Source organism: Arachis hypogaea, chromosome 14 (genome assembly GCF_003086295.3).
Source record: "Arachis hypogaea cultivar Tifrunner chromosome 14, arahy.Tifrunner.gnm2.J5K5, whole genome shotgun sequence".
NCBI lineage: Eukaryota > Viridiplantae > Streptophyta > Magnoliopsida > Fabales > Fabaceae > Arachis > Arachis hypogaea.
The window spans coordinates 65,973,313-65,988,415 of NC_092049.1; the positions used below are offsets into that span (position 1 = coordinate 65,973,313).

Below are 15,103 nucleotides of genomic sequence, written 5' to 3' on the forward strand. Positions count from 1 at the left end.
GATGAGGGAATGAAAGGTGTGGATTGATGGGGTAATTGTTTGATGGACGGTTGGGGTTTTGCATGGAATGAGCACAAGGATCATCAACTTTATGAAGGAATTGGTTCGGTCTCCAAGGTATCCTTCTTCCAATGTTGCATGGCCACATTTTCCAATGTATTCTCCTTGAAGACAAGTGTGTACTATCTTCCTTTTGTGTTATCCGAACCCTTCAATTTCCCCATCAATGCTTATACAAAATAAAAGAAATGTGATTAAAAACATACTTTGAGAAATTGGCGGCAAAATTAAAAGGTTAACTATTTTTTTTTAGTTTTTTTTGTTTTTAACTAACTAAGTGCTACTCATGAGTGCAAACCAACTGACTAACTCCACATCCATGTATGCAACATTGGCAACACCAAACTTAGTTTGGTGCCATGTGGTGTAAAAAATTTGTTCAAGGCCCCTAAGAGTGACATGATGTGGGTTACATTTATGTTCTCTTAATGTGTCTTGAACACCAAACTTGTTACTCACTATATGTTGCACACAATTATTCATTCAAGTGCATATCAAGTTGATTTGAAATTCATGAACCTTGCATTATTAACTATTTTTAAAAGCATGTAAAATATGGGTTGCCTCCCATGAAGCGCTTCTTTAGCATCATTAGCTTGACGTTCTACCTTTATCAGGGTGGTTGGTAGTGCTTCAAGTCTTCCCCCCTTGTAGTAAATCTATCTCTATTGGCTTCATCAAGGATCTCCACATGTTCTAAGGAGAGAACTCTGTTGATGGTAAAAACTTTAGGTAGCTGAGATGGGATGGTGGGGAGATGGGGGGAATGGCTGGGAAGTAAGCTGAGATTACTTTATCCCCTAGGGAGAAGTCCTCTGTAGGGATCTTCTTGTTCCTCCACCTCCGTGGTACCTTCTTCTTTGTTCCTTTTGATGTTGCCTTGCTCTTTGTAACCTCCTCTTTCAAGTAGGTTTTGTTGCTGGTCTCATATAGCTCTGGTGGTTTAGGTTCCTCCTGATTTTCTTTGAGCTGTGATAGCTGCTGATTGCCTTGTTCCTCAACTAAGGGGATTCCCAGATGTACTGGTTGTGCTTCAGTACTTGTTTCTTCCTTCAGTATCTCACTGTGATCTTTGCTTGGTTTTTTGTTCTCTTGATCTGTTTCTTGTGAGGGCTTGAAAACATTGAAAGTAAGTTGTTCATCATGAATCCTCAAAATTAGCTTCCCTCGCTCCACATCTATAAGTGCTCTGGCTATAGCTAGGAATGGTCTTTCCAATATGATTGGGTGGAGGTGACTCTCTTCCATGTCCAATATGACAAAGTCTGTAGGAAGGAAGTATTTCCCAACCTTCACCAGTACATTTTCAACACTCCTACTGATTGTTTTTGAGTTTTGTCAGCCAGCCTGATAACTACATCTGTGGGTATGATCTCATTGATCTGCAGCCTCTTCACAAGGGATAAAGGCATTAAGTTGATGCTTGCTCCCAAATCGCAGAGTCCTTTATCAAACATTATTTCTCCTATGGCACAGGGGATGTGAAAACTCCCTGGGTCCTTCCTTTTTGTAGGCAACTCTGGTTGAATGAGAGCACTGCACTCCTTATTCATCACTATTGTTTGTCCTCCCTTGAGTGAGCTTTTCCTGGTCAACAGCTCCTTCATATACTTAATATATGAGGGCATTTGTTGGAGGGCCTTGATGAATGGTATGTTTACATGGAGAGATGCAAACATGTCAAGAAACCTTGAGTATATTCTCTTCTCTACACCACCATTGAGCAATTGGGGAAAAGGTGCATAGAGTCTTATCAGCTCCTTTTGTGAAATCTTGGGTGCTTGGTGCTCCTCTTCCTGTTTCTCTGCTGATGTATCTCCAAGTTGTTCTGATGGTTTTTTCGGTTCGTCCTCAGTCTCCGTAGCGACCATATTGCAATCTTCCCATCTTACTTTCTTTGCTTTACCTCTCGGGTTTTTCTTTGTGTCACTTGGGAAGCTGTCTGTAGGTTTGGGAATCTGCTCGGAGAGGCATCCAACTTGAAATTTCAGCCTCTTGATGGTGTCTCCCTGATTCTTGATATTGGCTCGCACCTCTTCCTTGAATCTCTTTGCATATGCCTTCAAGTAGAGTCTTGATTCTGGAGAGTCTATCTTCAGATGATGGTGAGTTGAGAGTGGATGGATGAGAAGGGTTATTTTGGTTTTGGCATGGATATGGAGAGGTGTTGTTAGGGTGGTGTTGATATGATCTCTGTGTGGAGTGTTGGTGAGCTGCATGGTTGTTGGGGTTGTGACGTCTCTGATCTTGGCTTTGATCTTGTTGATTTCCCCACCCAAAGTTTGGGTGATTCCTCCAACCAGGGTTGTAGGTCTTGGAGTATGGATCATGGGTCTGCCTGGGTGAGTTTCTAATGTAGTTGGCTTGTTCTCGCTCATCCTCTGCCTCTGTATTCACTCCTTCTTGGGTTGTTAATGAGGTGGTGATTGCTGCTACTTGGTTCCTCTCCATCTTCTTGGTGAGGTCAGCCAGCTGCTTGGTAATAAGCTTGTTTTGGGCCAGCAGTGCATCCACATTGTTTAGCTCCATCGCTCCTCTAGTGTTGCCTCTTTCAGAAGCATAGAAGTAATCATTCTCAGCTACAGTCTCAATGACATCTATGGCTTCTTCAATGGTCGTCTTCTTGTTTAGAGATCCCCCGGATGAATGGTCTACTGCCTTCTTTGATTCATAAGAAAGGCCTTCATAGAAAATGTGTAGCTGCACCCATTCATTGAACATATCTGGTGGACACCTTCTTGTCAGGTCCTTAAACCTCTCCCATGCTTCATATAGAGTCTCACCATCTTGCTGCCTGAAGGTTTGCACCTCAGCTCTCAGCCTGTTGATCCGTTGAGGAGGATAAAATCTTGCTAAGAATTTGTTCACCACATCTTCCCAGGTTGCTAAACTCTCCTTTGGGAAGGATTCCAGCCATTTAGATGCCTTGTCCTTGAGTGAGAAAGGGAACAGAAGTAATCTATAGGTGTCAGGATGAACACCATTAGACTTCACCGTATCACATATCCTCAGGAAGGTAGTTAGATGTTGATTGGGGTCTTCTTGGACACTCCCTCTGAATGAACAATTGTTCTGAACAAGGGTGATGAGCTGTGGCTTTAGTTCAAAGTTGTTGGCATGTATGGTTAGCCTTTGGATGCTACTCCCGCAATTTTCTGGGTTTGGATTGATGTACGAACCCAGAACCCTTCTCTCTTGCCCAGCCTGATGTGCTGGACCTTCTCGGCCATGGTTGTCAGCCTCTTCTTGATGATGGTTCTCCATATTCTCATCCATATCTGGTTCAAAGTACTCCTCCTCTTCCTCAGCACCAACTACTCTCTTTCCTCTTGCTTTCCTCCTTAATCTAAGGAAGGTCCTCTCAGGTTCAGAATCAAAAGAAGTTGAAGCCCCGCTTCTTCTCCCTGTCATACAACCAACAAGGCACAAGCAAGGAAATAGATGCAGAAAGTAATTTCTACAGGAATACTGTTAGTGTGAGTGATGCAATATATCAAACAGTTAGTGGGTTAGTGGACTGAATTATAAACAACTAAGAAAATGGGTAGGGGAAGGGGAAGAAAATAACTAAACAGAAAGTAAATTACTCAAACAGAAATTTAAATCAAACAAAAGAAAAATGCTCAATCTAGTTATCCTCCAATCTAATCATTGTTGATACAAAATCAATCCCCGGCAACGGCGCCATAAACTTGATGCACGGAAATTTGTCTCTCAACAATTTTCCTTCGGCAAGTATACCGAATTGTCGTCAAGTAAAAACTCACAATAGAGTGAGGTCGAATCCCACAAGGATTGATTGGTCAAGCAACTTTAATTAGAGGAATGTTCTAGTTGAGCGAAGCAGAATTTGGTTTGAGAGTTACAGGAAATTAAATGGCTGGAAAGTAAATAGCAGAAAATGTAAATGCTGAAAGTAAAGAGCTGAAAATAAATGACGGAAAGTAAATTGCAGAATCTTAAATGGGAATGGGAAAGATGCTCATAAAAGTAAATTACAGAAATTAAAAAGAATGGGTAAGATCAGAATGGGGAATTCATTGGGTTTAGGAGATGTTGCATTCTCCGGATCAAGTTCATTTTCATCTCTTCCTCAATCAATGCGTTCATTGATCTTCTTGGCAATCTTAAGTCATCGAATTACAATTCCTTGTAATTCAATCTCTCAAATCTTGACAGCCAATTCCTTGGTCAATTGCTCATGAGAAGAGATGAAGTATGGTCACTGATTATACCACATGCATTCCCAAATCAAGTGTTGGTAGAATTATAGTCACCATATCCTTTCAACCCCAATTTGGTCCAACATGAGAAAACATTTCTAGCATGATCTCTTCATTCCTTTTCCAAGGTTCAGAAGAGATCCAAGTATGAATAGCTTCTTTTCTAAGATAACTACCCAATTGGATGAAGATTGAAAGCTTTCTAGTAAAATCAAGAGAAAAGATAGAAGAAGAATAATGAAAACTAATATTGATCCATTAAATTACAATAGAGCTCCCTAACCCAATGAAAGGGGTTTAGTTGTTCATAGCTCTAGAAATGGAAAACAAAGATGGCAGATACATTATGAAAATAAAACTAGAAGTGCAGAGTAAATTATACAGAGAGTAGTTCTCAAATTTCCAACTCCCCAAAAAAAGCTCTCTTCTAATTCAAAACTACCCCTATATATACTACTCTTCTGATCTGCTAGTTGGTTCTTCAGGTCTTGGATATGGGCTTTTGGATCTTGAGTTTGAAGCAGTTATCCTCTTCAGTGGGCTTAGCTTTACTTGCAGAGAGAAAGTGTGAGGTAGGCAGGGTATTTAGCTCAGGACGTTAGTGGCGTTAACATTAAGTGAGAGTGTGGGTTCGAGAACGTTAGTGACAATCACCTTTTTCACTAACGTTCCTAACCCAGGGATGATCCACGTTAACTTCAACGTTAGTGGCACCAACGTGACCACTAATGTTGCCTCTTGGTCCTTCGCACACATTATTGGGACTCACCTTTTCCAATAACGTTGAGAGTCCACTCTTCCCCCTACGTTAGAGTCCACGTTAACTTAGTTAACGTGGCTCTTAACGTAGGCTTGCCAATCCTTCGAGAACGTTAGTGACACTTACCTTTGTCACTAACGTTCCAAGATGCCCCTACTTCCCACGTTAGAATCCACGTTAACTAAGTTAATGTGGCTTCTAACGTGGTGATGATAGCCATCTCCAACTTTAGTGACAAAGGTGAGTGTCACTAACGTTGGCTCATCATCCTTTCCTCCACGTTAGCTTCCACGTTAACTAAGTTAACATGGGAGTTAACGTGGCTCATAGTGGCTCATTGTGGCTCATTCCAACGTTAGTGACAAAGGTGAGTGTCACTAACGTTGGCCATTCTTTTGCTTCCCAACGTCAGAGTCCACGTTAACTAATTTAACGTGGCCCTTAACGTGGCCAATATGAGCTTGGTCCAACGTTAGTGACAAAGGTGACTGTCACTAACGTTGGCTCTACTTTCTTCTTCCACGTTAGAGTTCACGTTAACTTAGTGATGAGCGGATAATTTATACGCTTTTTGACATTGTTTTTAGTATGTTTTTAGTATGATCTAGTTACTTTTAGGGATGTTTTCATTAGTTTTTATGTTAAATTCACATTTCTGGACTTTACTATGAGTTTGTGTGTTTTTCTGTGATTTCAGGTATTTTCTGGCTGAAATTGAGGGACTTGAGCAGAAATCAGATTCAGAGGTTGAAGAAGGACTGCTGATGCTGTTGGATTCTGACCTCCCTGCACTCAAAGTGGATTTTCTGGAGCTACAGAACTCGAAATGGCGCGCTTCCAATTGCATTGGAAAGTAGACATCCAGGGATTTCCAGCAATATATAATGGTCCATACTTTGGCCAAGAATAGACGACGCAAACTGGCGTTCCACGCCAGCTCTCTGCCCAATTCTGGCGTCCAGCGCCAGAAAAGGATCCAAAACCAGAGTTGAACGCCACAAATGGATCAAAACCTGGCGTTCAACTCCACAAATGGCCTCTGCACGTGGAAAGTTAAAGCTCAGCCCAAGCACACACCAAGTGGGCCTCAGAAGTGAATTTATGCATCAATTACTTACTCATGTAAACCCTAGTGACTAGTTTATTATAAATAGGACCTTTTACTAGTGTATTAGACAATTTTTGAACGCATAGTTCTTAGACCATGGGGGCTGGCCTCTCGGCCATGCCTGGACCTTTCATTTATGAATTTTCAACGGTAGAGTTTCTACACTCCATAGATTAAGGTGTGGAGCTCTGCTGTTCCTCAAAGATTAATGCAAAGTACTACTATTTTCTATTCAATTCATCTTATTTTGCTTCTAAGATATTCATTCGCACTTCAACCTGAATGTGATGAACGTGACAATCATCATCATTCCTTATGAACGCGTGCCTGACAACCACTTTCGTTCTATCTTATACTGAATGAGTATCTCTTAGATCTCCTAACCAGAATCTTCGTGGTGTAAGCTAGAATGATGACGGCATTCAAGAGAATCCGGAAGGTCTAAACCTTGTCTGTGGTATTCCGAGTAGGATTCAATGAATGAATGACTGTGACGAGCTCCAAACTCGCGATTGCAAGGCGTTAGTGACAGACGCAAAAGGATAGTAAATCCTATTCCAGCATGATCGAGAACCGATAGATGAATAGCCGTGCCGTGACAGGGTGCGTTGACCATTTTCACTGAGAGGATAAGATGAAGCCATTGACAAGGGTGATGCCTCCAGACGATTAGCCGTGCCGTGACAGGGCATTGGATCATTTTTCCGAGAGATGACCGAAAGTAGCCATTGACAGTGGTGATGTATCACATAAAGCCAGCCATGGAAAGGAGTAAGACTGATTGGATGAAGATAGTAGGAAAGCAGAGGTTCAGAGGGACGAAAAGCATCTCCATTCGCTTATCTGAAATTCCTACCAATGATTTACATAAGTATCTCTATCCCTATTCTATTATTTATTATTTGAAAACTCCATACTATTTTATATCTGCCTGACTGAGATTTATAAGGTGACCATAGCTTGCTTCATACCAACAATCTCCGTGGGATTCGACCCTTACTCACGTAAGGTATTACTTGGACGACCCAGTGCACTTGCTGGTCAGTTACACGGAGTTGTGAACCGTGGTCTTGGCATCATGTTTTTGGCGCCATTACCAGGGAAAGAAAGAGCGATGAATTTTACATACTTAAAGTGTAATCACGATTCCGCGTACCAAGTTTTTGGCGCCGTTGCCGGGGATTGTTTGAGTTTGGACAACTGACGGTTCATCTTGTTGCTCAGATTAGGTAATTTTCTTTTTGTTTTATTTTCAAAAATTTTTCAAAAATCTTTCAAAAATTTTTCTTTTGTTTTCGAAAAAAAAAATGTTTTCGAAAATATTATTTTTCTTCAGAATTTTTAAGAATGAATTCTAGTGTTTCATGAAGCATGTTGAAGCCTATCTGGCTGTAAAGCCATACCCAAACTGCTTTGGGATTGGTCTTCAACTAATCACCTCAATGGAGTCATGCCCAATTCTTCTGGATAGGGCATGTTAGGCTTGTCATGTCTGAATTACACTCATATTTTTATTAAAGCTTGGCTGGCTATTAAGCCATGCCTGACCCTTTGATTGGAGCTTTAAGACTAACATGGCAAGATTCCTGGAATTCATATTAAAAATTTTGGAATCCTTATTTTTATTTTTCACAATAATTTTCGAAAAAAAAAATTTTAATTAAAAGAAAATACAAAAAAATCATAAAATCATAAAAATCAAAAATATTTTGTGTTTCTTGTTTAAGTCTTGAGTCATGTTATAAGTTTGGTGTCAATTGCATGTGCATCTTGCATTTTTTCGAAAATTCATGCATTCATAGTGTTCTTCATGATCTTCAAGTTGTTCTTGGTAAGTCTTCTTATTTGATCTTTGCATTTGCATGTTTTGTGTCTTTTCTTGTTTTTCATATGCATTCTTGAATTCTTAGTGTCTAAGCATTAAAGAATTCTAAGTTTGGTGTCTTGCATGTTTTCCTTGCATTAAAAATTTTTCAAAAACATGTTCTTGGTGTTCATCTTGACATTCAAAGTGTTCTTGGTGTTCATCTTGACATTCATAGCATTCTTGCACGCATTCATTGTTTTAATCTAAAAATTTCATGCATTGCATCATTTTTCTTGTTTTTCTCTCTCATCATAAAAAAATTCAAAAATTAAAAAAATATCTTTCCCTTTTTCTCTCATCAAATTCGAAAATTTGGATTGACTTTTTCAAAAATTTTTAAAATCAAGTTGTTTCTTATGAGTCAAATCAAATTTTCAATTTAAAAATCTCATCTTTTCCAAAATCTTTTTCAAAAATCAAATCTTTTTCAAATTTCTTAGTTATTTTCGAAAATTCCAAAAATATTTTTCAAAAATCTTTTTCTTATTTTTATATCAAATTTTCGAAAATAACAATAACAATTAATGTTTTGATTCAAAAATTTCAAGTTTGTTACTTGCTTGTTAAGAAAGGTTCAAACTTTGAGTTCTAGAATCATATCTTGTGATTTCTTGTGAATCAAGTCATTAATTGTAATTTAAAAAAAAAATCAAATCTTTTTCAAAAACTAATTTCAAACATATCTTTTCAAAATATCTTCTTATCATATCTTTTTCAAAAATTTGATTTCAAAATATCTTTTCTAACTTCCTAACTTCTTATCTTTTCAAAATTTGTTTCAACTAACTAACTAACTTTTTGTTTGTTTCTTATCTTTTTCAAAACTACCTAACTAACTCTCTCTCTCTAATTTTCGAAAATATTTCCTTCTTTTTCAAAATTTCTTTTTAATTAACTATTATTTTAATTTTTAAATCTTAATTTTCGAAAAACTACTAACATTTTTCAAAAACTATTTTCAAAAATCACTAACTCTTTTTCAAAAATTGTTTTCGAAAATTCACTTCCCCCTCTCATCTTCTTCTATTTTTTTATTGATATACTAACATCTTTCCTTCACATCACTCACTAAATTCGAACCCCCTCTTCCATCTGTGTTCGAATTTCCTCTTCTTCTTTTCTTCTACTCACATAAGGACCTTTATACTGTGGTAAAGAGGATCCCTATTGTTATTATTTTTGTGTGCCCTCTTCTTTGTCATATGAGCAGGAGCAAGGACAAGAACATTCTTGTTGAAGCAGATCCAGAACCTGAAAGGACTCTGAAGAGAAAATTAAGAGAAGCTAAATTACAACAATCCAGAGATAACCTTTCAGAAATTTTCGAACAGGAAGAGGATATGGCAGCCGAAAATAATAATAATGCAAGGAGAATGCTTTGTGACTTTACTGCACCCAATTCCAATTTACATGGAAGAAGCATCTCCATTCCTACCATTGGAGCAAACAACTTTGAGCTGAAACCTCAATTAGTTTCTCTGATGCAACAGAACTGCAAGTTTCATGGACTTCCATCTGAAGATCCTTTTCAGTTCTTAACTGAATTCTTGCAGATCTGTGATACTGTTAAGACTAATGGAGTAGATCCTGAAGTCTACAGGCTCATGCTTTTCCCTTTTGCTGTAAGAGACAGAGCTAGAGTGTGGTTGGATTCTCAACCCAAGGATAGCCTGAACTCTTGGGATAAGCTGGTCACGGCTTTCTTAGCCAAGTACTTTCCTCCTCAAAAGCTGAGCAAGCTTAGAGCTGATGTTCAAACCTTCAGATAGAAAGAAGGTGAATCCCTCTATGAAGCTTGGGAAAGATACAAACAGTTGACCAAAAAGTGTCCTTCTGACATGCTTTCAGAATGGACCATCCTGGATATATTCTATGATGGTTTATCTGAGCTATCAAAGATGTCACTGGACACTTCTGCAGGTGGATCCATTCACCTAAAGAAAACGCCTGCAGAAGCTCAAGAACTCATTGACATGGTTGCTAATAACCAGTTCATGTACACTTCTGAGAGGAATCCTGTGAGTAATGGGATGCCTATGAAGAAGGGAGTTCTTGAAGTTGATACTCTGAATGCCATATTGGCTCAGAATAAAATATTGACTCAGCAAGTCAATATGATTTCTCAGAGTCTGCATGGAATGCAAGCTGCATCCAACAGTACACAAGAGGCTTCTTATGCAGAAGAAGCTTATGATCCTGAGAACCCTGCAATAGCAGAGGTAAATTACTTAGGTGAACCTTATGGAAACACCTATAACTCATCATGGAGAAATCATCCAAATTTCTCATGGAAGGATCAAAAGCCTTAACAAGGCTTTAATAATGGTGGAAGAAACAGGTTTAGCAATAGCAAGCCTTTTCCATCATCCACTCAGCAACAGATAGAGAACTCTGAACAAAATGCTTCTAATTTATCAAATCTAGTCTCTGATCTGTCCAAGGCCACTGTAAGTTTCATGAATGAAACAAGGTCTTCCATTAGAAATTTGGAAGCACAAGTGGGCCAGCTGAGTAAAAGGATCACTGAAATCCCTCCTAGTACTCTCCCAAGCAATACAGAAGAGAATCCAAAAGGAGAGTGCAAGGCCATTGACATAACCAAAATGGCCGAACCCAATGAGGGAGAGGAGGACGTGAATCCCAAGGAGGAACACCTCCTTGGACGTCTAGTGATCAATAAGGAGCTTCCCTCTGAGGAACCAAAGGACTCTGAGGCTCATCTAGAGACCATAGAGATTCCATTGAACCTCCTTATGCCCTTCATGAGCTCTGATGAGTATTCCTCTTCTGAAGAGAATGAGGATGTCACTGAAGAGCAAACTGCCAAGTTTCTTGGTGCAATCATGAAGCTAAATGCCAAATTAATTGGCATTGATACTTGGGAAGTTGAACCTCCCTTATTCATCAATGAACTAAGTGATCTGGATCAACTGACATTGCCTCAGAAGAGACAGGATCCTGGAAAGTTCATAATACCCTGTACCATAGGCACCATGATCTTTAAGGCTCTGTGTGACCTTGGTTCAGGAATAAACCTCATGCCCCTCTCTGTAATAGAGAAACTGGGAATCTATGGGGTGCAAGCTGCTAAAATCTCATTAGAGATGGCAGACAGTTCAAGAAAACAGGCTTATGGACAAGTAGAGGACGTGTTAGTAAAGGTTGAAGGCCTTTACATCCCTGCTGATTTCATAGTCCTGGATACTGGAAAGGAAGAGGATGAATCCATCATCCTAGGAAGACCTTTCCTGGCCACAGCAAGAGCTGTGATTGATGTTGACAGAGGTGAAATAATCCTTCAATGGAATGAGGACTCCCTTGTGTTTAAAACTCAAGGATCTCCCTCTGCAACCATGGAGAGGAAGCATGAAAAGCTTCTCTCAAAACAGAGTCAACTAGAGCCCCCACAGTCAAACTCTAAGTTTGGTGTTGGGAGGCCACAACCAAACTCTAAGTTTGGTGTTGAACTCCCATATCCAAACTCTAAGTTTGGTGTTGGAGAGTCTCAACAAAGCTCTGAACATTTGTGAGGCTCCATGAGAGCCCACTGTCAAGCTATTGACATTAAAGAAGCGCTTGTTGGGAGGCAACCCAATGTTTATTTATCTAACTATATTTTTCTTCGTTATATGTCTTTATAGGTTCATGATCATGTGGAGTCACAAAATAAACAAAAAAAAAATCAAAAACGGAATCAAAAATAGCAGAAGAAAAATCACACCCTGGAGGAGCATCTGTCTGGCGTTCAAATGCCAGAACAGAGCATGGTTCTGGCGCTGAACGCCCAGAATGGGCAGCATCCTGGCGCTGAACGCCCAGAACAAGCATGGTTCTGGCGTTCAATGCCAGAAATGGCAGCAAAGGGGCGTTGAACGCCCAAAATGGGCACCAACCTGGCACTGAACGCCCAGAGTTGTGTGCAAGGGCATTTTACATGCCTAAATTGGTGCAGGGATGTAAATGCCTTGACACCTAAGGATCTGTGGACCCACAGGATCATCTCAGGATCTGTGGACCCCACAGGATCCCCACCTACCTCATCATCTCTCTTTCCATTCATGATCATCCCTTCTGTTTTCCATTTACCACTCACATCCATACACCCACTACCTTCAAAATTCAACATCTCTCTCCCACCCAATCCCACCCATATGGCCGAATACACACTCCCATCCATCTCCTCCATATCTTCTTCTTCTTCTTCTATTCTTTCTTCTTTTGCTCGAGGGCGAGCAACATTCTAAGTTTGGTGTGGTAAAAGCATAGCTTTTTTGTTTTTTCCATAACCATTGATGGCACCTAAGGCCAGAGAAACCTCTAGAAAGAGGAAAGGGAAGACAAAAGCTTCCATCAAGGGTCTATAGCTCAGTGGTAGAACATTTGACTGCAAATCAAGAGATCCCTGAGATACCTCAGGGGATACATTTTCTTCCACACAATTATTGGAAGCAACTAAGGGTGGAACATCAAGAGCACTCCATCATCCTTCATGAAATTAGAGAAAATCAAAAAGCAATGAGGGAGGAGAAACAAAGACAAGGAAGAGACATAAAAGAGCTCAAGGACATCATTGGTTCCTCAAGAAGGAAACGCCACCATCACTAAGGTGGATTCATTCCTTGTTCTTACTTTCTCTGTTTTTCGTTTTCTATGTTATGTGCTTATCTATGTTTGTGTCTTCTTTACATGATCATTAGTAGTTAGTAACTTTGTCTTAAAGTTATGAATGTCCTATGAATCCATCACCTCTCTTAAAATGAAAAATGTTTTAATTCAAAAGAACAAGAAGTACATGAGTTTCGAATTTATCCTTGAACTTAGCTTAATTATATTGATGTGGTGACAATGCTTCTTGTTTTCTGAATGAATGCTTGAACAGTGCATATGTCTTTTGAAGTTGTTGTTTAAGAATGTTAAATATGTTGGCTCTTGAAAGAATGATGACTAGGAGACATGTTATTTGATAATCTGAAAAATCATAAAAATGATTCTTGAAGCAAGAAAAAGCAGCAAAGAACAAAGCTTGCAGAAAAAAAAATAGGCAAAAAAAAAAATAGAAAAAAAGAAAAGACAAGAGCAAAAAGCCAATAACCCTTAAAACCAAAAGGCAAGGGCAAATAAAAAGGATCCCAAGGCTTTGAGCATCAGTGGATAGGAGGACCTAAAGGAATAAAATCCTGGTCTAAGCGGCTAAACCAAGATGTCCCTAACCATGTGCTTGTGGCATGTAGGTGTCAAGTGAAAACTTGAGACTGAGCGGTTAAAGTCAAGGTCCAAAGCAAAAAAAAGAGTGTGCCTAACAACCCTGGACACCTCTAATTGGGGACTTTAGCAAAGCTGAGTCACAATCTGAAAAGGTTCACCCAATTATGTGTCTGTGGCATTTATGTATCCGGTGGTAATACTGGAAAACAAAGTGCTTAGGGCCACGGCCAAGACTCATAAAAGAAGCTGTGTTCAAGAATCATCATACTGAACTAGGAGAGTCAATAACACTATCTGAACTCTGAGTTCCTATAGATGCCAATCATTCTGAACCTCAATGGATAGAGTGAGATGCCAAAACTATTCAAGAGGCAAAAAGCTATAAGTCCCGCTCATATGATTGCAGCTATGTTTCATTGATAGTTTGGAATTTATAGTATATTCTCTTCTTTTTATCCTATTTGATTTTCAGTTGCTTGGGGACAAGCAACAATTTAAGTTTGGTGTTGTGATGAGCGGATAATTTATACGCTTTTTGACATTGTTTTTAGTATGTTTTTAGTAGGATCTAGTTACTTTTAGGGATGTTTTCATTAGTTTTTATGTTAAATTCACATTTCTGGACTTTACTATGAGTTTGTGTGTTTTTCTGTGATTTCAGGTATTTTCTGGCTGAAATTGAGGGACTTGAGCAGAAATCAGATTCAGAGGTTGAAGAAGGACTGCTGATGCTGTTGGATTCTGACCTCCCTGCACTCAAAGTGGATTTTCTGGAGCTACAGAACTCGAAATGGCGCGCTTCCAATTGCATTGGAAAGTGGACATCCAGGGCTTTCCAGCAATATATAATGGTCCATACTTTGGCAAAGAATGGATGACGCAAACTGGCGTTCAACGCCAGCTCTCTGCCCAATTCTGGCGTCCAGCGCCAGAAAAGGATCCAAAACCAGAGTTGAACGCCAGAAATGGATCAAAACCTGGCGTTCAACTCCACAAATGGCCTCTGCACGTGGAAAGTTAAAGCTCAGCCCAAGCACACACCAAGTGGGCCCCGGAAGTGAATTTATGCATCAATTACTTACTCATGTAAACCCTAGTGACTAGTTTATTATAAATAGGACCTTTTACTAGTGTATTAGACAATTTTTGAACGCATAGTTCTTAGACCATGGGGGCTGGCCTCTCGGCCATGCCTGGACCTTTCATTTATGTATTTTCAACGGTAGAGTTTCTACACTCCATAGATTAAGGTGTGGAGCTCTGCTGTTCCTCAAAGATTAATGCAAAGTACTACTGTTTTCTATTCAATTCATCTTATTTCACTTCTAAGATATTCATTCGCACTTCAACCTGAATGTGATGAACGTGACAATCATCATCATTCCTTATGAACGCGTGCCTGACAACCACTTTCGTTCTACCTTAGACTGAATGAGTATCTCTTAGATCTCCTAACCAGAATCTTCGTGGTGTAAGCTAGAATGATGGCAGCATTCAAGAGAATCCGGAAGGTCTAAACCTTGTCTGTGGTATTCCGAGTAGGATTCAATGAATGAATGACTATGACGAGCTCCAAACTCGCGATTGCTGGGCGTTAGTGACAGACGCAAAAGGATAGTAAATCCTATTCCAGCATGATCGAGAACCGACAGATGAATAGTCGTGCCGTGACAGGGTGCGTTGACCATTTTCACTGAGAGGATAAGATGAAGCCATTGACAAGGGTGATGCCTCCAGACGATTAGCCGTGCCGTGACAGGGCATTGGATCATTTTCCCGAGAGATGACCGAAAGTAGCCATTGACAGTGGTGATGTATCACATAAAGCCAGCCATGGAAAGGAGTAAGACTGATTGGATGAAGATAGCAGGAAAGCAGAG

At 39.7% G+C, this 15,103-nt stretch overlaps 2 non-coding genes across 2 annotated transcripts; one reads left to right on the plus strand and one right to left on the minus strand.

Annotated features, from left to right (window-relative positions):
- Positions 1–2,776: 2,776 nt before the first annotated feature.
- On the plus strand, positions 2,777–2,883 carry LOC112746253 (small nucleolar RNA R71). Its single transcript, XR_003174146.1, has one exon. It is a non-coding gene; the product is annotated as a small nucleolar RNA R71 (small nucleolar RNA).
- Positions 2,884–9,754: 6,871 nt separating this feature from the next.
- Positions 9,755–9,862, minus strand: LOC112746151 (small nucleolar RNA R71). The gene has a single exon (XR_003174047.1). It is a non-coding gene; the product is annotated as a small nucleolar RNA R71 (small nucleolar RNA).
- Positions 9,863–15,103: the final 5,241 nt, after the last annotated feature.